Genomic DNA, 24,473 nt, shown 5'->3' with positions numbered 1-24,473 from the left:
GTGGACCTCGGAGTAGACAAATTTTCGGCTTGGTTCCTTAAGTCAGAGCCAATTATATCCACAACTTCAGTTGTGATACAAACGATAACAAGAACTAAGTGGTACTAGCCTCAGCATATGCTCTATGCGTGTGTGAGGCTTTTATTTTTAGTAAAAAGAAAAAAAAAATCTGTGTTTTTAATTTATATATATAATTTTTATCTTAAGAATCTAATTTATAAGTGTTTTTTTTTTTTTGATAATGAATCTAATTTATAAGTAGATAAAAGCAATTTGAAAATTTACAGAGAGTAGTCCTATTTTTTAGGCAATGTTTAAGTAAGAGTTAGAGTTGTATTTTTATCAGATTATCTTTTAGTTTTGTCTCTACTTAAACATAAAGGTGTAAGAACACTTTTAAACTAAGAAATGAGAAATCTAAACAAAAAAAATCTCTTAAATAATAGTACAGGCAACAACCTCACTGCTCATCTGGATTTGCGGAGACAATGGCTGAGGTTCAAAATGGGGCAAATCAAACGTGGAATTGGGGTTCAAATATGGGTTTGGGTTGGATAGTTTTTTCAATAAAGAAATGGCTATAACTTGTACAAGGGTTCCGCGTACAACAAAGCTGATAGCCTGATAGTGCTCTTTACTTTTCTCTATTTAAAAAATTATTATTATTATTATTTTTTGTTTTTAGTTTTTGGGAGAGGGAAATTGATAGTACCGCCTAATCCTATTTGGCTGGGACAATGGGACGTCTTCAGAAAGTAACATTACTAGAACTTTTAGTACTTTTTTTTTTTCTTCATAGTAATTTGATAGATAAAGGTAACGGACTAACGGACATCTGAAATCTGAATTTTGGACTTTTTAGCTGAAAATATCAAAAAAATATTAATTGAACTACAATATTCTTGGCTTAGCGTTCACTATGTATTATGTGATTGTTTGGATCCGGCTGAAAAAACTAGTGCGTCTCCGTCTGGCCTTTTTTTTTTTTTTTCTTGGATGCACACGTTTTTTTGAGTAGGAGATAAAGTTACTTTTCACACATCAAAATTACTGTTCACAACTGTTCACATACATGCACTATTTATGTATTATTTATGAGACCCACAACTATTTTATTCAAAAATAATAATAAAAATATGTTTCACGGCACTATTCACAAATTTAAAATTTTTTTGTTATAGTGTTTTCAATTTTCAATTTTTAATAAAATAAGATGTATCCAAACGGACTCTAGATTCTTATCCCTGATGGTTCTGGCTGGCTTTGAAATTTTATTTCTTTTTTATTTAAATTATGCTTCACGACAAGCCAACTTTAGGGTAATAGTTCCTTTGTTTTATTTTGTTGGTCCCGTTTAGAAAATATAGCTTTATAAGGGAGCATCAGTTAATACAATCTTTTAAATAAAAAATTACATAGTTTAACTTCAAAATTATCAAGATTAATTTAAACTTGAACAAATGAAGGGTATTGATTTTTTTTTTTTTTTTTTTGAAATAAAGGGTATTGAATTTTGAGGGAAATCAGCGTGTACAAAAATATTTTTAAGGATACATTAAACTAGTAAGTCAAGGTTTAAGTCACGATCAAAGAAGGAACAACTAGCCTTAGTTTTTTATTTGGGGAAGGAAATTTGGTTTTAGAGAGAAGCAAGTCAAGGTTGTCGAGTCTTCACTAAGCTTACTCATTTCCACAACGAGGATCCCACATAGATATGAGGGTCCAACAAATATTTCGTAAAAATATTTAAAATCCCCATAGGTCATCATTTTCTTATAACTATATTCTTTATTTTTTTTAATTCATTCTATCTTTACAGTCAACACCGCCTGTATGTACTAGCTTCTCACTCTACAATTTATTTCTATTCATTGCTCACTTCAGTAAAATATAGGTATGGATTTTTAAGTTTCAATATTTTCCAAACATTTCACTCGGTACCTAGCTTCAGCTAAAGGGTTTTTTTTTTTTTTTTTTTTTTTCTTTTGCACCCATTTTCAAAAGAATCGTGATCCTTTTCATATTCAATCAGATTATGTATTCTTAACAATTTTTATATAACTATGGTCACGTTAAGTCCCAATCAATAGGCCCAGAATCATAGATCATCTGAATTTGTGATACGCACAAAAAAAAAAAAAAAAAAGAAAACTAATTTATATGCCAATGTATAACCCTCATCGACTAAGTACAAAGCATATAAAACTGTACATGAATTACCACTTTCATTTCATTCCATATCCAAAATCATATTTTATAAACTTTGTTTAGACAATTATATTTCATTCAAATCCTTGGTTGCCTTCTCAAAATTGACACTTGCTTGATCCAATTTTGAAGGGAATAGAACTTTCTAAATAACCAATTAAACAAAAAAAATTAAACAACTTCAACGAGGGAGAAATTAAATCTAGTTATTTTCTCTAAATCAATGTAGCTCAAACAATTAAATAAGATTTGTAAGGAAAGACCAAGGAAAATTTAATAGATAAAACATGTTATTTTAAGCAAAATATAACAAGGCAAGAAAATGTTACCTACATCAAGCAGAAGAGATTACTAAATTCGCACTTCTCATCCCTAACCTTCTCGTCTAAGATCCACAAACAAATACCACCTAAAACAATGACCCAGTTACATCAATCTATGATCTATCTTAGATAATTTTATTTACTATCACTTGTTTGGTTAACTAATATCTTATGATATCCGCCTACTACGAAAGCTCTCTTACTATTTAAATTCCAAGTTAAGGAATTTCTATATACATACCAATACCAAAAGAAAGAAAGAATACATCTAAGATATCTTATAATCAAGTTTGCCCAACCCAAAACCTCTTGAGTACAGCCTACAATTTTTATTTTCTTTTGCCTTCTAATCAGATTTAATAGATTAACGTTGTCAATTTTCCCAAATATTTAATGTGAACAAAAGTAACCATTAGGCAAAATTATTGGTCACATATATTACCTACTCCACAGTAAAGAAATGATAAAGTTTATTATTATTATCTTTTAGAAAAACAAGAAAGGACAAAGTTAGAACAAATTATGACCTATGAGGATTTTATTTTATTTTTTATGAAGCCTATGTTGGACCCTCATTGTGGAAATAAGTAAAGCTTTGTCGTGACTCGACGACTTTGACTTGCATCTCTCTAATCCTCTTGTCCCAAGTAGGTTGCATTCCTACAATCCTACTGTTTAGGGTTGTCGATCTTTGAATAGACTTGCCATGTGTGGATATATGGCTACTTTAGTGTGGACTGTGGAGTAGGTAATATATGTCACATATATTACTTACTCCACAGTCTACACTAAAGTAGCCATGACTGTGGAGTAGGTAATATATATGACATATATTACCTACTCCTCAGTCCACACTAAAGTAGCCATATATCTATATATTACCTACTCCACCGTCCACACTAAAGTAGCCATATATCTACACATGGCAAGTCTATTCAAAGATCGACAACCCTAAACAGTAGGATTGTAGGAATGCAACCCACTTGAGACAAGAGGATTAGAGAGATGCAAGTCAAAGTCGTCGAGTCACGACAAAGCTTTACTTATTTCCACAATGAGGGTCCAACATAGGCTTCATAAAAAATAAAATAAAATCCTCATAGGTCATAATTTGTTCTAACTTTGTCCTTTCTTGTTTTTCTAAAAGATAATAATAATAAACTTTATCATTTCTTTTCTTTCCTCTACCTTTAGCATTGCCTGTTTGCACTGACTTCTCACTTTACAAATTTTTTCTTTGGGTGAATGGAAAATGGGGACAAAAGTTAGGAGATTATAATTTCTTATTTGTTTATTTGTTTGATTGTGAGGAGAAAATGGAGTGGATTTTGGAGGGCCATGAGTGTTTTTTTCCTAAGCCTACCAAAAATCAACCCCCCTCATTTGGGAGGAAAACATAGAAGAAAACACGGGCATAAACATAATTACATATCTTCTCTCTTCTACTCTTTTCTATAATGTCTCAAATTCACTATCCTACCTTCATAGCAAACTAACCCCAAAAAGTAAACCCATAATTTCATCATCAGAATTAATATTAGAGTATAAACCAAAGAAAACCTAGATTTGAATTGAATTTCACCCAGAGAGAAAGAGAAAGAAAGCATACAAAGTGTTGGTGCAAGATCAGGAGGAGACTGAAATAAAGCCTCAAAGCTCTGTATCATCCGGACCATGAAGGCACAATTTTGTAGCTATAATTCTTGTGCCAATCAACAGATAACAAAGGGATAGGGCCATTATTGTAGAAATCATCATTATTATTATTTTTTATGGAACTGCCAGATAAAAAAATGGACACCAATGAATTTTATTTATGAGGTTTTTTAATAATTTAATTTAATATACTGATCACTTTGATTTTTTTATTAGCTCATTAGTTAATAGAGTTAATTTTAATTTTATTAATGACATAAAAGTAAAAGTAATAATAATAAATAATAGAATTATATTTTAGAAGTGTTAAAAAGTAATACCAAAATGACCTCTTCTAATTATCTATATAGATTCATGCACTGTACTTTAATTATGCCCAATGAAACATAACTAAGTTTATAATTACAATTTCTTATTGGAAGAAATTTTTTTTTGACACATTTCAGCCGCATACAACGCCCAAGCTCGGCCTCCTTCCTTTCTTTCTTTCTTCTTCTCTTTTATTTTTATTTTTATTTTTTTTTATAATTTTTTTTCCCATCAATTTTTCACCCATTAACAAATAAGCTAACCACTTGGCACTGAACCTTGCCGTATTTTAGAGACAGTCTTATGTTATGCCACACTAGCAAGTCTGAGGTGTGACAACAATAATATGAATGAGTTTGAGATTTATATTTTTAATAAATTCAAATTTAGATTGGTATTCTTAGCCCAAATTTGTATTTTCTCATTTGTAATTAAGTGTACCAAAATGGACCAAAGTGGTCCAAAATAGACTGAATGGATTGAAGTAGACCGAAATGGATGAAATTGAACTAAATAGACTAGAGTGGACCGAAATGAACCAAATAGATCAAATTGGACCAAATATAGACCAATTGAACCGAAGTGGACCTAATATGATCTTTAAAAAGGGGGAAAAAACAAGGGGTTATTGAAGCTATTTCTATGCAACAATATATATGTTAGCATATAACCTTTGCAATGCATACCTGACAAAATTCTTTAAATAGTAGGATAATGATTTTTTTTTTCTTTAGGAACTCTTTTAGTAGTAGGACAATAAGGATAAAATCTTAATATCAAGATAATGCAAAAACCTTTTATGAGAAAATGATAAAAACAATTAATTTTTTTGATGAGTTTATATTTCTCATGAAATAAGTGTCAAAATATTCCTAAAATAGTTTATTAATAATTATCTTAAGGGCACTCGTTAACATAGCCCTATAAAATAAAAAATGGATTCAATATCTAATAGTTAAAAAGAGTCTACTACTGCATCAACAAAATTTATTTAAGGGATTTTTTTTTCCCTCACCTTATTTATTTATTCATGAAGTCAAAATTAGAAAATTTTTCCTGGATCATTTAGGTTTTTCTCTTTTTATTTTTTATTTAAAAAAAAAAAACATAACCATGCACATATATTTTACATAACCACACATTACAAAATCTATATTATACCAAAACACAAATATTAAAAAAAAAAAAATTCAATTAGCTTTCTAAATTACTAAATCTTTCATTCTTAAAGTCTACGGAGACACTTTTACATTAACCTAAAGGAACTTAATATTTTAACTAGAATTCTCCGCGATAGACAATAAAAGTTGATATCAAGGATAGTTGCTAACGAAGAATATCTCATCCAATTGCCTGAACTTCCTTGGATCATCTCTCTTTTGCATTGATTTCAAATGAATATTGCTGCCAATAAGGTAAAAGGAAAAACAAACTAATTAAAATAAAAAGAGTTGGCATTCAATAGCCGATACAAAACCTAGAAGATAATACACTGTAACAAATCAGAACTAGGAAAAGATAAACACATATAGATCTCATAGCTAGGAACAACTCTATGGACAGGATCTTTCACAAGGAAACATGCAGTAATAGTTAAAGCAGTGAGGTATGAAAAACTAAATTGTTACTCCAGTTTTCAGATGCAAATGGTATATCATGATTGAAAGTAAATAGATATTTTTGAACAATTAAAATGTTAGAAATCAGAACAGGAATTTTATTTCTGATCTAAACCACCATAAATTTTAGTTGTACCTTCATTCTAGCTTCCTCAAAAATGGGTAGAAAAATAAAATCAGGATCAACAGGAGTTGCAGTATATTGGCGGCCATCTATACCGGGCCAAAAAAAAAAAAAGTTATATATAGTTTGAATTACTGGAAAGACAAACAAATAGAATCCAAATCAATTACAGTCATAAAAAGTTTCAAGATGATTAGAGACTAGAATCCAAAACAAAACAAAACTCATAATGCAGATCAACAATACCTGATACAGACAAAGACTAGAATATGTTAAAAAAAATTAGTTAACTAAAAAACAGATAATAAGAGCAGGGAGAGAGAGAAGAGTTAATGAATCTTGTTGCACATAAATGATTTTGGATTGCGAAGTGATAGTATTTGTCCAATACCTTTTCCTGCTTCCCTGGGCCAAGTCTTTCCTAGTTGCAAATCATGCTTATTGCAACACTTTCTCTTCTCCTTCAGTTTTAAGTCTTCAGATCTAGATTTTCCATTCTTGATATAATATGGACATGGTGGCCTACGTATACGACATAGGACCAAAGCTGCGAAGCCAAACAATTGACCATCCTAAGAAGATATCCATATCCTGGTAAAACTAAAATCTGCAGAAGCTCAAGAGGACAAAATTGATGTTGGATTATTAAAATCCTAGTACATGGCCCTCCCAAATTGCTTGTCACTTGCCATAAGCTACAAAAACATATGAAAATTTTATCCATAATGGATATTACATAATGCTATCTATAATCAACAATTAGTTCTTTGACAATACATTCTCAGAATCTAATCTATACACTCTGTAGAACTCTTTAGTTCCCTCAAAACTGATTTTGGTGGTGCAATCTTCCATTCCAGAAAAATATGATTAGCAGCTAAACTGCCTCATTTTCACCCAATTAACATTAAAAAAGCAATTATGTATTGACACCAAAAGCTTCAATTCTACAAAAACACGTTACCATGCTAGTCTTTATCAGAAATATTTTACTTCTTCCACTTATGTGCAGCTTCCAATATTCTAAAATTAGACATCTGAGTTTCCTCTGGGAACATGTAGTCAATGTATTCCTCATATCTGCCAATTTAAACTTGTTAGCAAAGGCGAACAAGGAAAGCTTACAAAATGTAATGGAACACAATTATATCTCAGACAGCATCTGCCTCCTCTTTTTCAGCTTTTTTGGCAGCTTAGCTTGGACTAAACTAATATCATCAAGCTCGCCAAAACTGCTTTCCATGTTCAGCCACTCTTCCAATGGCTTTGCTCTTTTCTCTTTCAACTCAGGTGCAGATGTTCTGTAGTGGTTGCTGGTTTTCTCAAAAACAAAAACCCCTGATTCATAGAAAACAAAAGAAAAGCGTTAGAGCTTGTTTCATTGGTGATGAAATTTAAAAATAATCAGAATATCCAGTCTTTTACTCTAGTTTGCAACCAAATTAAGCTGCAAACAAGACATAGGCGCTTATGCTTGGCTGAATTGCTTTGAGCACAATGCAAGAAGAACCACTTCCAGATTTACTTCACATATCCAACTTATCCTAACCACCCTGCATGACAAAGTCATAGTCCTTGATGATTTAGAAGGAAATGTAATATAAGGCTACCATAAAAATTAAAAACTCTAGATAGTGATTCATATAATCACTTTTGTTCAGCATAGGCTTCTGCTTGAGATTCATCTTCCAGAGCAATGGACAAAAAACACACTTCCAAACGAAGGCCCAAATTAGCAATTAGTGTCAAAGCCTAAAGTACTCGAAATTTGACAATACCAGCAAATATTCTTTGATGTCAATGCCTAAAGTACTCGAAATTTGACATAACCAGCGAATATTCTTTGACATCAATGGTTACTAACATACATATTCTTTCAAAAAAAAATTTATAAAGCACTTATAAACAAATTAGTTTGTACTTATGAATACTCTTTCAAATTGCAGAACAACATCATATGAGAAGAGGAGAACAAAAGACTTATTTTTTCACATCAAAGAGTTGATGAAATATAGAAATAAAACAGGAAAACCTCCAACATTGGTATAAAGGTAACATATGATTTATGTTTTCGCTATTCAATCTAAGCTCGTTTATTCCTTGTTGCAAAAAGGAATGTTCTGTTCTGTTTTGAGTTAGGGTCTGCCAGTCAACTACCTTCTCATCTAAGGTGGTAACAATGGATTCGGGCTCATAAGATATTAATAAGTTTTAAGTGGGTAATCTACCCACCAAAATCCTTCTTTTGCAGTCTTGGACCGATTGATGAAGAAGTGAAGATATTGAGAACAACATAGGCACAGTTTTAGTATTGATCAAAAATCCAACCAGAACTAATTGGAATAAGGATTCATATAGTGTCCCCAATCAATTTGGATTAAGACTTGGATAAGTTGAGTTGAGTTAAAGTTAGAGATTCATATGACAAAGCTAATAGTGATACGCATGCAAAGCAATGTTGGGAATCTGAACAATTAAATCAAGTGAAACTAATTGTCACATTGAAAGAGTTTTAGAATTATAAATCTAAGAAGATGGGGGCCAACATTTTACGCAACCTTGAAATATGCTTCTCTTGATTGATATCCTTAAACTCTTCCTAGAATTCCTCTAAACTTCAAAACTGCATTAGATTAGAAATCATACATTCAGAAAATGTTCATAATCAATTACTGTAACATACTCAAATGACTAAGAAACATGCAACAAGTTATTGAAGTTAAAAATAAGCTTATGAATGCGAACATAATAGCTACTAATCAAAAACCAACTCATAATTATATTAAATGCCCAATAAATGACACCACACAAATTTTTTTATGTTCAAGCATTCAAGCTAAGTTAAAACACATACAACATTGACATAAAACTTATTTTTATGTTTCAAAGTCCTCAACACTAAAGACATTCTAGGGACTTGTCACCTGTGTATATCAGTATATGCTACATCAATCGCTGAATGTAGCAGTTAAAAAAGAAATTGTTTTTCTTTTTCCATTACCAGGTCTGTAAATGTACTAGTACTAATTTGACACAAGGTTATTTATGCGCAAGTTAGTTTACTGGCTTAATCTATTTGTATAAATCAATAGCATCTGCGTACGATTTCACCTATATATGTAATGAGGGTGAGTCCGACTTGTTTCTGTAGCAATGAGCTTGGGAGATTAAAAGTAAGAGAACGTGAGAGAAGCAAGAGTTTTTTGCATATATATTAAACAGGGAATGAACACAGTTGACAAGATTCAAGTTAATTTAGCAGCAAGCTTTGTGCTGGGCAGATCCCGAATTGGGGCCAAGAATTCTTATCATGCACGTATCAGATATAAGCCTAACTTTCCTGTTCATTTAAAGCAAACCAATCATCCAAGAGGACAAACAACCATGCCTTAAGACCATCTATCAGTGATTCAAGCATGAAGGCTATTTCTTTAACTTCCAATTAATTAATGTTCAAATTTGGAATAACTTCAAACAAAAAATGAACTCAAGATCATGACTAGAGTCTAGAGGGAAAAGTAAAAAAGAAATATAAAGGAACTCTATTTCAATTCAATGGAATTAAAACTGCTTCCATGTTTAAGAAATTTTGAGAAGCTGTTATACATAGTTTAATCCACCAAATACAAATAATAGGAAAAAGAAAAAAAAAAGACTGTAGCCTTAGGGGAAAAAACAAGTCTAATAGTGAATGTAATTCTCATAATGGTAGTTTACTGGAAGTTGACGAAAAGGTCATATGGGGTTATTTTTCATAAAAAATAACCATTACAATTCAAGCTAAGCTAAGTTATATGGGGTTATTTTTCATCAAAAACCTAAGTACAATATGGATACAAGTATGTACACAAATATATGTACTGTACACCTCATGAAATATGTGTAATATGTATGTATACAAAACTGATCAATGCCAACTCCATATCAAATTTGAGGTGAGGATCTAAATAGAATTTCCAAGTACAATTTTGACTCAACTGAAACTTAATTTCAACTCGACTAATTAAATTGCATTTTCACAGAACCAATAATATATTAGTGATTGCACAGAGAAACAAACATATATTCCTATTCACTCCAATTCCAAGAACCACCAATTGCAGGTGAAATTAACCAAAAGGCTTGTTGTAATATACTAATTATCAAATTAGCTAAACATAAACATAGAATTTTCAAAATCATCAACAAACTCTCTGATCAAAACCACAAAATCCACAAAGTCAGCATCAATACTAACTCATATAATAAATTGAGGGGCATCAATTTCAAAGAATTCAAAACCTTAGATACCACAATACACAAAACAAAAATCAAAACACAGCATTCTCCTTTATTTTTTTTCTCGGGAAACAAACAGAGTTAGAGAGAGGAGACCTGTAAACAAACAGACAGAGTTAGGATATGTTTGTTTTCTGAGAAATGTGAAAGGATCTTCACAGCGGACGAGAGCATCTGTACTGTGGCGGCGTTTTGGCTCTTCGTCGTAGATGAAACTACAGATGTGCAAAGAAGACCGACAAGAAAGTGCGGGAAAAGTTGAACAAGGAGGGTCACATTAATTTATTTTGGAGGGTTAGTAGTGACCTTGAAATAAGTCTACCAAAATTTAAGCTCAGCCCAATTTATTAGTGTTTGTTTCAACACATATTGCAATAAAGAAGGCGATGGCAATCAGACTGCTTTATTGCAATAATATTATACGTACAAACATTATATTCATAGATGACGTAGAGTAGTTCTAACCATGCCTATATAAGCTAAATTTTATTCTCTAAATTTCTTTGTAAACAAAAATACAATAATTGACACACACAATCTAGATGCTTACAGCCAGGGACGGACGCAGGATTTCAAGCTAGGGGGGGCCGGAGATAAGTGAAAAAAAAAAAATTCAAACGCATATCCATATAGTCACTGGCAGAGCCAAGAAATTTTCTTAGGAGGAGCAAGTTAGTTATGCCTACATTGTGTTAATAGATTAAGCCTACATTGGCTCAAAATGCAAAAAACTCAAGTTAATTTGGCCCAAATTATGGCCAAAATTAAATTACTTTATTTCACAAACTAACTTTAAGTAAACTTGTGCCTACATTTTTTTTCACTGTACTAAATTATTTGTGCTTAGGTTAATAGGTTTGAACTTACCTTTTTACATTTTAGAGCTTTTCTAAGAAGTTACATCTAATGTTTCAGCATTTAGGATAAAAAATTGATTAATATGTATGAAATTTTGAAGATTTATACAATAATTTTTGTTAAAAAAAAGTATGAACAATGAGGTGTAAATTACTATTTAAGTGTAATTAGATCAAATCAAACAATTAAAAAATTATTTGTCCTCCTACTATTATCAAATATAAATAGATAATCTAATATTCTAATATAAACCACATTATTATATATTATATTATTATTATTATTATTATTATAAATAGATTTATACAATTTTTTTTTTTTTTAAGGTTTTCATGGGTTTTTGAAAATTCTTGGGCTGGCTGGCTGGGAGCCTGAGCTAAAAACCAAGGGGGGCCCAAGCTAAAAACCAAGGGGCTCAAACCTGTTTTTTTTAAATTTTACATACTAATTTTTTTTTTTTTGGACCCAGGGGGGGCCCGGGCCCCCTTTGCCCTGCACCTGGGTCCGTCCCTGCTTACAGCTCCAAGCTCGGCTCTTTCTTCTTTTTTAATCCCCTTCCATAGAAACTATCACAATTTTATCCGAATAGAATTTGTTTGTAATTCTAATTCATCTTCTCTCGTTTTTCTCTCTCTTCTCACTCTAAACATTTAAGAAGTTAGTAGTGCAAAAAGAGAAGAAGTTAGTAATAAATATTGCATGATATGTATCAAAATAAATAAATAGTGCGGAATATTCTCTCTCTAATCGTTTAAAGAGATCTATCAAAAAAATAAATAAACATTTAAAGCGGTCGTAGTAAATAAGGTGAGAGAAAAAAAATGCCCTTAAATAAATTCTCCTAATGCAGTAGTTGACTAATTTTAAGTATTAAGGACATGTTTGGTAGACTGTAATAGGTGTTGTAATGTAATAATTATTTCTGTGATTTAGTTATTCTTTAGTTTGGTTATATTTTTATTACAAGAAATAGTCATTCCTTATGAATAGCTATTCTTCAAAATGAGGAATAACTATTCCTCTTTAAAAGGTGGTGTAGGGTCGTTTTTTGTCGCCTAAGCCCAAAAGAGATGGGTTAAAGGCCCAACGAACTCAGAACAATAAATTTGTAGAGAGTGGATTGAAAGAGCTGTGCTGGATATGAAGTACTGAACAGTTGGCTGGGTTACGTGCAGTGATGATAACGTGAACTGAAGCTTAGATAACTCTCTGAATGAATGTCCGAAGAGGCGTTTATTGAATGAACCGTGATTACAAGATTTAGAGCTATAGTGGAGCTTTTTTCTCCCTTTCTCTCTCTTTTTTTTGCCCATCCTCTATTATCAGGGACCCTTCTTTTTTATATAGCATTCCTTCCTATAATCTTCATCGTCCACTTGTTCTTCATCTACGCATCCACTCGAGTGCATGTCATGTCGTGTGTCTACTTTAGTTCTTTGAGTGGTGGTAGCTGAGGTTGCACTGTTCAGGGGTCTTCTCCACATAAATGCGGTCAGAAAAGCTGTTGTAGCGCATTAAATGCGGTGGTACCAGCCTTTCCTTCAGATATTTTCTAGTTCTGATTATTTCCGGATCCACCCAGAGTCCATCATCACTATTGGGATCGTTGGGGAGGTTAGTCGGACTTTTCACACATTCGTTTGATCAAAGCTTATCATAGCCGAGGAGAAAGACATCCTCGGACAAATGGTGGCCTCCTCGGACGACACTCCCCTTTCGCTTCTGGGCTTCCTGCTTTAGGTGGGCCGCCCCAACCATCTATTAATTCTCGGAAGCATCATGGCCCTTAATCAGTGGGTTCCAGGCCCATTAAGTAGCTTTGGGCTTTTCCCCCCACAATAGCCCCTCAAAATCTTAATTTTTCCTTCGCATCCGAAGGGAAAAAATGGGATTTTGATTTGTTACGAGATAAAAACTTGGCAATGGACAAAAGTTCAGCCTGGCACGCGTGTAGGCATAGGTGCGCGCGTTCCATCATTAATGTCGTTGTTTTCCTGATTCCCGAAGCACTGCATTAAGTGCGCCAGGGGGCGCCCTGTATATTGCATCCAACGGACGGGGTTTTTCATTGAGATTTGGGAGAAATAACTTTTGCCTCTCCGTTTGACCTCGTATAAAATCTCGGCTGTGGACATTTCCTCTCACTTTGCAACTTTCAGACCAGCCCAGAAGCACACAAACGCTCAGAGCTTTTCCAACCGCTGATCTTGCCTTTTCTCAGAATCCTCAGGAATCCTTCCGCGAGCTCGGGGGTCAATCCCTAGCCTAGTTCCTGTAAGTTTTCGCAATCTCAATCCTTCGGCTTTCTCTTCGGCCGTCCATTTTTCAGTTTGAGCGATGGGTAAACTAGAGTATTTGGTAGACAGCCCCGCCCAGTTGGAGAAGTTTAGGGCCACGTACCGCATACCTCCTAACGTGGGTGTGAAGTACTGCCCTCTAGAGAAAATACTAACCGATCGGGAAACGGGGGAGGTTGTGATCCCTCTCATCGCATTCCTCGAAGGAGGGATGACGATTCCCATGGGCCCTATCACCACTAATTATCTTATAAACCATAGGATCACCCCTTGGCAGTGCGCGCCTAACATGTTTAGGATCTTAGGAGCCATTGAGGATCTCAACCGCCTCCTAGGACTGGAGCTCACTTGGCACGACGTGGTGCATATGTATGAGTTCCACAGCCAGCAAGGGGCGGGATACTATTTGAAGTCCCGGTCCGACATTGTTAGGCTTATTTCTTGCCTTCCCAAAACCAACAAAGGGATGAAAGACGACTACGTGATCATCTCGGGCGCGTGGTATGATGGCCCTCACTGTCCGACCAGAGCAGGGAAGCCAAGTGGGACACGTTAGACTTAGGCACACTAACCATAGGCTCAGGATCGTCGTTTTTTGACAGTTTTTGACTCTTCCTGTATTGCCGCTTTTCAATTTCTAACAACGTTTCGCTGCGACTTGTAACAGATAGAAGAAACATATCTCCTTGGCTCAGCCTTACCAACTTTGCCGCGCTCAACTATTTGCTGCGGTCCGAGATCTTTGTGAGTGAGGACGGACAACTTCGATCGGCTCCTCTCATCCTAGGGTACACGGCGAGGCGAAAAGACCTCCAACCGGTCGGCAACGCGATAGTCTAGGGAGACGAACGCCTTAACCGCATCAACGTTTCATTCAGAGGCTTTTTGGCTCCACACAACCTTCCGCCAGCACCACACCCGAACCCTGAGGGTGTACCCCATCTCGCCCAGCCACTACAACAAGCTCAACTCGGACCAGAGGTTGAGGGTGAAAGGGTTGGTTCCTCCACCTCCTCGCTAGAAGAGCAAATAGACAAGTTCCACTTTGGAGAGGAAGCTTCAGGGGCAAATCAAGCGGTAGAGGTCTCGGAGGCCGAGGAAGGAGGTGACAGGCATTCCAGTGTCCAGCCGCTTCTAGTAACTGCACTCCCCGACGACTCTTCGGACGAGGAGATGGTGGACCTGAAGCTTATGATGAAGAATAGGGGCCGAAAGGCCGAACAAAAAGGCCCAGGGACCTCTTGTCCGACAGAGGTCCCGCCCCTAGCGCCTCCCAAGGCTCCTGAACACAGCTCGAGGCCCACACCAGACCCACAGAGGAAGAGGCCCCACGAGCCGGAAGAGAGGGAGGTAGGGATGCCCTCAAAGGTGAGTAAGCAGCAGAGTACGGTGAGGGACCGAGGAAAAAGGGCCGCTTCCACTGAAAGCCGAAACGAGGTACCCAAAGCCGATGTACGCCGAGGAGGACCTCGCACGTGGTGCCCGAGACTTGAGCTGGATGGTGCCCCCATTCTCTGGGATACTTCCCTCAGGAATTATGATGGGGGAAGAGCTGGGTATGTAGCTGAGGCCCTACAGCAGCCACTCCTTTTGCCCCACGATATGGAGTCCTATAGGTGCTTCAACAAGCAGGAGCTCTTCTTGTCCCTTAAGAGGGATATGGCCATGGTAAACGAACTTGCCCCCTTAACTTGAGTTTCGTTTTTAATTCGCTCTGACCCCCACTTACTTTGAGTTAAACATGTCGTCGTGCAGATTACCCAGCAAATCTATGTGGCTGAGGAGTGGAACAGAAAGTTCCACCTCGAGGCCCAAGTGGCAGTCCAGTCTCAATCCGAGGTTGAGAGGGTTCTCGGCCAGCTGAAGGATGACTATGCTAGTCTGTCCGAGCAGCTTAAGACCGTGACCCGTGAGAGGGACAACAACAAGGCCAGCCTCCAAACCGCCGAGACCCAGACCGAAGAGCAGCGCAAGCAACTGCGTGCGTCAGAAATCAACCTGGTGACCGCAAAGGAGCTGGTAGAGGGTCTTAGGGCTGAACTTCAAAAAGCCAGGGAGGACGCCCAAGCAGCTGAGCAGGCAGTTCAACTGGCCAAGGAGTCAGTCGAAGCCGAGAGGAAAGCGGCATATCAGTTAGGAGTGGACGAGACTGGGAAGCAGCTCACGGAGCAATTTGCTTCGGTTGCTCGTGACTACTGTGACGTAACTTGGCTTCAGGCACTGGATGCTGCTGGGGTCCCTTCGGATTCTGCCCTGAGGTTACCTGGGAGCATATACTACCATCCAGATATCCGAGCGCTCCCAGAGACTGACTCTCCTTCTGCTCCCCAGCTTTTGGAGGCCCCAGAGCCAAGTCCAGTCGGTGGGGCTTCCCCTTCCGCCCCTGATGCGCCAGGAGAGGCTCTTCTGCCAGTTGAGCTAGCCAAAGACAAAGGTCAGGGGTTGGACGAAGAGGAGATTCCAGCTGAATCCCAGAGCCAAGCCCCGGAGGCGGCCGCTCAGACAGGCCAGGTTGCAGACCCTGTGGGTTCCCCAGCTCAAGAGTAGATGCGTAGGGCCCTCCTTTCTCTATTGTTTTTCTTTTTGCAAGAGGTTGTAACACACTCTTTAGATTAATGAAGCAGTTTTTCCCTCAGCATTTATTTCCTTTGCCGCGTGTAATATATCTTCCTGTTATTATGAAGTCTTGCACATTGATTTTATCATGATCCTTTCCCGTTCACTTAAAAGGAACCGTAGCATAGTGTTAACTAATCCCAAGTCATCTGGTCCGAGGACTACAGGCATGAATGGATTTAAGTTTAAACACTTAAATGAATCGTAACATAGTGTTAACTAACCCAAACCATCTGGTCCGAGGACTACAAGCATGAATGGATTTAAGTTTAAACACAAAAGGAATAGTAACGGTGTTAACTAACCCAAATCATCTGGTCCGAAGACTACAGGCATGAATGGATTTAAGTTTAAACACTTAAATGAATCTTAACATAGTGTTAGCTAACCCAAATCATTTGGTCCGAGGACTACAGGCATGAATGGATTTAAGTTTAAATACTTAAATGAATCGTAACAGTGTTAACTAACCCAAATCATCTGGTCCGAGGACTACAGGCATGAATGGATTTAAGTTTAAACACAAAGGAATAGTAACGGTGTTAACTAACCCAAATCATCTGGTCCGAAGACTACAGGCATGAATGGATTTAAGTTTAAACACTTAAATGAATCGTAACATAGTGTTAACTAACCCAAATCATCTGGTCCGAGGACTATAGGCATGAATGGATTTAAGTTTAAACACTTAAATGAATCGTAACAGTGTTAACTAACCCAAATCATCTGGTCCGAGGACTACAGGCATGAATGGATTTAAGTTTAAACACAAAGGAATAGTAACGGTGTTAACTAACTCAAATCATCTGGTCCAAAGACTACAGGCATGAATGGATTTAAGTTTAAACACTTCAATGAATCGTAACATAGTGTTAACTAACCCAAATCATCTGGTCTGAGGACTACAGGCATGAATGGATTTAAGTTTAAACACTTAAATGAATCGTAACAGTGTTAACTAACCTAAATCATCTGGTCCGAGGACTACAGGCATGAATGGATTTAAGTTTAAACACTTAAATGAATCGTAACATAGTGTTAACTAACCCAAATCATCTGATCCGAGGACTACAGGCATGAATGGATTTAAGTTTAAACACTTAAATGAATCGTAACAGTGTTAACTAACCCAAATCATCTGGTCCGAGGACTACAGGCATGAATGGATTTAAGTTTAAACACTTAAATGAATCGTAACATAGTGTTAACTAACCCAAATCATCTGGTCCGAGGACTACAGGCATGAATAGATTTAAGTTTAAACACTTAAATGAATCGTAACAGTGTTAACTAACCCAAATCATCTGGTCCGAGGACTACAGGCATGAATGGATTTAAGTTTAAACACTTAAATGAATCGTAATTAGAATTTGAACCAAATAGAATTACTATTTGTAATAAACACTATTGTAACACTGATTTCAGCTCCCTATTCTTATGAAAGTAGGCATATTGCCAAAATACATAAATTCTCTATGTTGATTTCAGTCTTTTCTCTTTTTTATTTAATCAAATTATTTCACAACATATCTAGAGTGGTGTTTATTGGCTAGAAAAACACAGCAGTAACCAAAATAAGAAAACTTTGGTTGGCATCTTCTCCTGATTTGGCCAGAAGAATTAGACCTTAAGTTAGGTGATAGTGCCATTACCAGTTCTGGTCAAATCAATTTCTACTTCTATGATGTACCACGGAAAACACTGGGGCATCACCTTTTCACGTCTGTTTCGTTTACTTAGACTAATAAAGTAATGTTTATGGTTAACATTATTTTTCACAAATTGGACTAAAAATATAGAGAAACAGGGTTTTTTTTTTTTTTTTTTTTCACAGCTTAGACTAAAAATATAGAGAAACGGGGTTTACGCCACACGTGACATGACATCCAACCGGCCTCTCCCAGACCCAGGAATTTATGTTTTATTATTTTAATTCTTTTATCGATATATATGCAAGCAATGTATGAACTTGTAAATATAAGTGCCATGTCCTGTTTCTCAAAAAAAAAAAAAAAAAGTGCCATGTCCTGTCCACTTCAGTATTATTATAGGGAAAAAAAAAATGCTAAAGCTATTTTTCAGATTCTACCAAAATAAGCTCTACAAATTGATGTGATAATACATTTGATTGTTACTTTCTTAATATATAATAAATGATTATTTGAATTATTATTATTTTTTAAATTAGATTGTTTGAATTATTTTTTTATGATTAATAAAAAATAAATTTATAAAATCATGTAGAAAAATTTGAAAGTTTTTCCAACCATAACTATAAAACATTCCACTTTGCATCCCTCCAGAAAACCCAGAAAAATGTAATTTTGTTTTATTTATTCATTTGACTTTGTTTGCCCACTTCACATATAATTATTACATGAATTTTCTGATTCCCTCTTTCTTGCTTGTGTGTTTGTTTTTCAAAAAAGAAAATCAATTTTTCCGATAGTATAATACATATGACCGTGTCTCTCACTCGGGAATATGGTTACAATACATATGACTTTGTCCCTCACTCAGGAAATACCTACCATTATTGAAACCTTTTATTGCCCTCAGGGCCACTACCACCTGCCTCAAAATAATCGATTAGTCAAGTCAATGGATACTATGAGTATTTAAAGTTCACCAGCAAATATCAGTATATCGCCTCAAAAAAATAGTTCACGGATAGCAAATATTAGTTGAAGTCAAGGGGTATAGGGCTACGAGTATTAGGGGTGGTAAATGGATGGGTTGGGTCATAAATGGGTTAGATCATAAATGAATTGGGTATGTAATTATTCATTTATCCATTTATGACCCGTTTATATATAAATTAATTATTTATTACCCGTCCAACCTATTTAATTAGTAACCCACCAATTTAACCCAATATGATCCAAAGAAATAAATAACTTGTTAAAAACTTTAAAAACAAAAATTAAAAAGCTCAAAATTCTTTTTCTTTCATTTTCCCTTTACAAAATTCATTTCTTAGCAACCAAACAAAGCCACAGAGAGAGAAAAAAATGAATTTTTTCTTCTCTGTTTTTTTTTTCTTAGCAACCAAACAAACCATCAGAGAAAGAAAGAGAAAAAGTTGAAGTTGTCAACTTCAAAAAAAAAAAAAAAAGCTCAAAAATCTGAGCGAGAACAGACTTGGCACAGATCAATATAGTAAGAGATCAAATCGCGGAGAGAAGAACTCGAAGCACGCCGAACTCAATTTGTTCCTCTCTGAGCCCCCCAGACTTACACACCAAATCGACAATCTTGTAAACAATATTGGAATTGGAATCAGAATTAGAGTTGGGATTGGGGCGCTCGATCTCGGCGAACATGGCTGATTGGTGGTCGGCAAGATTGGCCGGCGACACTCTTTCACTTAAATCTTCACTGCGGCGGCGATGAGATCGCAGATCGTCGATTCCGGCGACATGACAACCTGTACTGGTCTGAGACTTCCTTGGATAGTCACGTTCAGCAACAACTTCATTAGCCTCGCCATCGGTGGCTGTCCTTCCATCAGCGTGGATCCAACTACTAATACCCAAGTCAATGGTGTGCTAGGGTTCTAAATATATATATATATAATTAATATTTTCCATATGAAATTTAAGTATTAAAAAAATCACTAACATTTATTTCCAGAAGCCTTAAATTATTCAAAATGTATTAAGTTGACCCAAATGATTAAGCATTAGGGGAGAATAATTTCAAGGGGACCAACCACCAACCATATATTTTTTTCTTTTTTGTAGGAAAGAAATTTGTTGATTTGGCTTAAATATACCACGTGTGAAAGTTGAATTTGTTTATATTGGCTTGAACTATTTTGCCAAACTATATATATATATATATATGTGTGTGTGTGTGTGTAGACACCTAGGATTTTAAGCTAAGTAGGGCCGGACTATAAGCCAAAAATGGAAAAAAATAAANGAGAAAGAAAGAGAAAAAGTTGAAGTTGTCAACTTCAAAAAAAAAAAAAAAAGCTCAAAAATCTGAGCGAGAACAGACTTGGCACAGATCAATATAGTAAGAGATCAAATCGCGGAGAGAAGAACTCGAAGCACGCCGAACTCAATTTGTTCCTCTCTGAGCCCCCCAGACTTACACACCAAATCGACAATCTTGTAAACAATATTGGAATTGGAATCAGAATTAGAGTTGGGATTGGGGCGCTCGATCTCGGCGAACATGGCTGATTGGTGGTCGGCAAGATTGGCCGGCGACACTCTTTCACTTAAATCTTCACTGCGGCGGCGATGAGATCGCAGATCGTCGATTCCGGCGACATGACAACCTGTACTGGTCTGAGACTTCCTTGGATAGTCACGTTCAGCAACAACTTCATTAGCCTCGCCATCGGTGGCTGTCCTTCCATCAGCGTGGATCCAACTACTAATACCCAAGTCAATGGTGTGCTAGGGTTCTTCTTCTTCTTCAAATCTGAGGGAAAGTGTTTGTGCAAATCTAGAGGTTAAAGTGTTTGGTTACTGAGAAAATATGTGAGATTAAGGTCATACCTTTTATTTAAGTTTTACTTTTTAGAAGGGTTTAGTGGGTATTAGTGGGTTTTTTTAATTTTTAATTTAGATGGGTTTAGTAGGTATTAGTGGATTTATCCATTTAGACCCATCTAATTAAATAACCAAATGGGTCTTTATTCATTTAACCCAAATACTCGAATGGATTGGGTTAAGACTTATCCAAATAAAGTGGGTAATGGACGGATTCATGGATATGAATAAAAATTGCCACCCCTAGCTACGACTAAGGTTACTCTGTTCCAAAAATTTACAAAAAGTAGGCAAAAATGGCCTAATAGTATTATTTGACAAAATATTTAGCAATTTATCATACTATTCGTGATATATTCAGTTATCTATTACTGTTTTGTAACTTAAGTTTATGAAACTCGAGTTCTACATAAAACTCGTGTTTGGAGTAAGAATTCTATTAATGAAAGTCCACGGTGGGACCCGGTAACGTAGAACTCTGTAATTTAAAATTCCACTTGACACTAGAGTTTATAACTTGAGTTTAGTGTAATATAGAACTCGAGTTTTATAAACTCGAGTTCCTTTTTAACAATACTCAAAATGATTTGCCATGGTGCCGCTAGCTTTCACTCCTCTCCTATCTCTAGATACAATTGAGAGAATTTCCAAGTAGGCATCATATACCTTCTCAAAAAAAAAAAAAAAAAAAAAAAAGTAGGCATCATATAGTATTAAGTTATTAACAAACTATCAACTAAAATAAATATACAAAATCATTGTTTCTTAATACATTAGGATACAACTATCTACCAACAAAGACAAAAAAAAAAGTTTACTCAGTTGGATTTTAAATTTTTTTAAGTTTCATTTTTGTTAAATTTTTTGATTGGGTCGTTGCTAGTTGGGTACTTGGGTTGGGTTGGGTTGGTTAGGCTAATTGGAAGGGAGAAGGGCCTAAGGTTTTGAAAGAAAGAGACCCAACTGCAAAAATGAAAAATATAACTAGTAAAATAAAAAATTTCTTTGGGTCAAGCCCCTTGGGCCCGTCCCTATATCTATATCTATACACACACTTAGATTTAGTGTTGGCAAATGTAACTTATTTTGACTTGTAAATGTCAAACATCAAGTTTATGATTATGTTCAAGAAGCAGTTCAAAAGAAAGAAGATTCTATAATTTTGACTGTGTCTTGATGGATTGAAAATTGAGAAATAAATTTTTTCTTGATGCATATTTTAAATCCACTAATGATATGGGTCATTGTAATGCTAATTGGAGAACATATATAAAGTTCATTAAGTACAATTTTAAGTAGGTGTAGAGGCGAAAAAGTTTATTAATTCATAGAGATAAGTATAAAAGTAAATAGAGAACTATCTTACATGGTGTTTTCTGCTATAGTGTATATCAAGAGTGAAGCCACATAGCCATCCAACTGTTACCGCATAGAAAATCTTCAATGCAGTCCTTGAAATCACAGATGTAATTCATGCGTGATATTCTATATTAAAAGTATTTAATAGGCTTGGAGTAGTGTGGAGTCAAATTCGTTAGTACTATTGGAGGTAGAAATTAGGAACATGATATGTTTCAATTGTATAAACTTCGATTCTAATAGTGAAATTTTTCTCTGGGTTAGTGTTCTGTCATAGTGGTTTTTCTCTAAATGCATCTTAGATTGATAATTGATTTTTTTTGTAATGAAAAATATAGGTGGATTTTTTTGTATTCTTTTTCCTACCTTCTAGAAGGTATTTAAAATATTTAGTCAATAGAAATTTAACCTAATTTAGACTGTAAATTGTTTAATCCAAAAAAAAAAAAATGTTATGAGTGTACTAAATAATAATGACAATTATTTTCCTAACAACTTGTAAAATAGGTGTTAATCAAACTTAAATACAAAAAAAAAAAAAAAAAAAAATCTACGTGGGCATTATTAGCAAACATATTATACGTATTGTTATAAAGCAACAATTGTTTGCATTAGACCTTGGTGCCTCTATGTCTAGGATTGAAATTTGGTGTCCGTTTGGATACAGCTGAAAACTGAAAACTAAAACTGAAAACTGAAAAATACTGTAACAAAATAATTTTTAAATGTGTGAATAGTATCGTGGGACCCATTTTTAATGAAAAAGTTGCTGAAAAGTGAAATTTATGGGTCCGTAAACAGTAAAATTTGCGTTGAAAAGTCAAATTTTGCGACTACTGTTTAATGAACAGTAGCCATTACAGTACTGCTACAGTAAAAAAGTAGACTGAACCGCGTAAAAAAAAAGAAAAAGAAAAAGAAAAAGCAAAACGCAATACAGCAAAATGTGCTAGTCAAACGCTCTCTTAGTATCGAGGCTAAAATTGAAAGTTAAAAGTCAACTAAAATCATGTATCAATTTTTTTTTTTTTAAGACTTTTTAACTTTCTGATCTAAGAGCTGAAAGAAAAAGTTAACTTTTTAATTTTCAATCTCAGTCTTTGATACTAATTGTATCTAGTGCAATACTTGCTTAATTAAGATCTCAATTTCTATTTCTACATTCAAATTTATGTTAATTTTAAAGTTTATGAAAACAACTTTGAAATTATATTCAAAGAAAGAATATGTCATTACCAAGAAAAAAATAGCAATTTTGGCATGATGCATGGCAATTACCTTGTTAAAGTTGGCTCATATTTGTTATTAAGCTACTTAGTTGGGGGTTTGATCATTGATGGGCGTAATGGAGTGAAGTGGAACACAATGAATAGAACCAAATGCTATGATACAATAGCGCTTATGGAATTTGTAATGGGTATGGTTTTTATTAATAATAGATATTGTTGCGACCTAGATTTATTCATATAGCGGAGAATTAGTTCCTTGTTCCCGTGAATGTAGGCATGTTCCCATAGATCTTACTTTGATTTCACTCTTCTTTCTTTTTAATTTAATCAAATTATTTCACAACATAACTAGAGTGATGTTTATTGGTTAGAAAAACACAGCAGTAACCAAAAATAAATATATGTTAAAGCTATTTTTCTAATTTGTTTTTTACAAATTGATGTGTGACAACTATTATTGCCTTAACATATAATAAGTTACTGTTTAAATTAATTGTTTTAAAAAAAAAAAATATGGTTAGATTTTATTTATTTATTTATTTATTTTTTGGGTGTGATTAATGACAAATACATTTATATATAAAATTATCTAGTAAAATTTGAAATATTCCCAACTATAAATATAAAAACATTCTACTTTCCATGCCCTGATAAAATCTAGGAATGTAATTATTTATTTATTTGACCTTTGTAAATATAGGTTATGGTTTACCCTCTTCAATATTATATATATATATATATATTTGCTTTTGTATGTTTGTTTTTCAAAAAACAAATTCTTTTCTTCAGGAGGTAAATATACGACATTGTAAAAGATTTGGGGTTCAAATGTTAGCAGGAGTTTTGTTTAACCTTAGGAAAGATTTTTGAAGCAGATTTATTCTTTGCATTAATTTAGCATTCTTCTTTGATAGAGAGATCTTGTATATGAAGGCTTGGGTTTGAACATATATTTTATATTTTGAATTGAGTTAAAATGTAACAATGGGAGTTCACGTTGGATATACGTTTGTATTCTCTCTCTAACGGCCTCTGTGTGTGTGAGTTTTTTTTTTTTTTTTTTTGGGGGGGGGGGGGGGGGGGGGGGTTTTT

The 24,473-nt window shown here is 34.8% G+C and overlaps 1 long non-coding RNA gene across 4 annotated transcripts; it reads right to left on the bottom strand.

Annotated features, from left to right (window-relative positions):
- Positions 1–5,698: 5,698 nt before the first annotated feature.
- Positions 5,699–11,064, bottom strand: LOC136064190 (uncharacterized). 4 transcript variants are annotated; one of them, XR_010625881.1, is made up of 6 exons: positions 10,614–11,064; positions 8,798–8,862; positions 7,204–7,792; positions 6,631–6,786; positions 6,252–6,328; positions 5,699–5,900 (listed from the first exon to the last, which is right to left on the bottom strand). It is a non-coding gene; the product is annotated as an uncharacterized LOC136064190 (long non-coding RNA). The 4 variants fall into 4 exon arrangements; XR_010625880.1 differs by having other exon boundaries at positions 6,631–7,577; positions 7,665–7,792; XR_010625882.1 differs by having other exon boundaries at positions 6,631–7,577; positions 7,678–7,792.
- Between the last annotated feature and the right edge of the window lie 13,409 nt (positions 11,065–24,473).

This window comes from Quercus suber, unplaced genomic scaffold, assembly GCF_002906115.3.
Source record: "Quercus suber isolate HL8 unplaced genomic scaffold, Cork oak 2.0 scaffold_643, whole genome shotgun sequence".
In the NCBI taxonomy this organism is placed as follows: domain Eukaryota; kingdom Viridiplantae; phylum Streptophyta; class Magnoliopsida; order Fagales; family Fagaceae; genus Quercus; species Quercus suber.
This window is presented reverse-complemented; position numbering and strand designations above follow the sequence as displayed.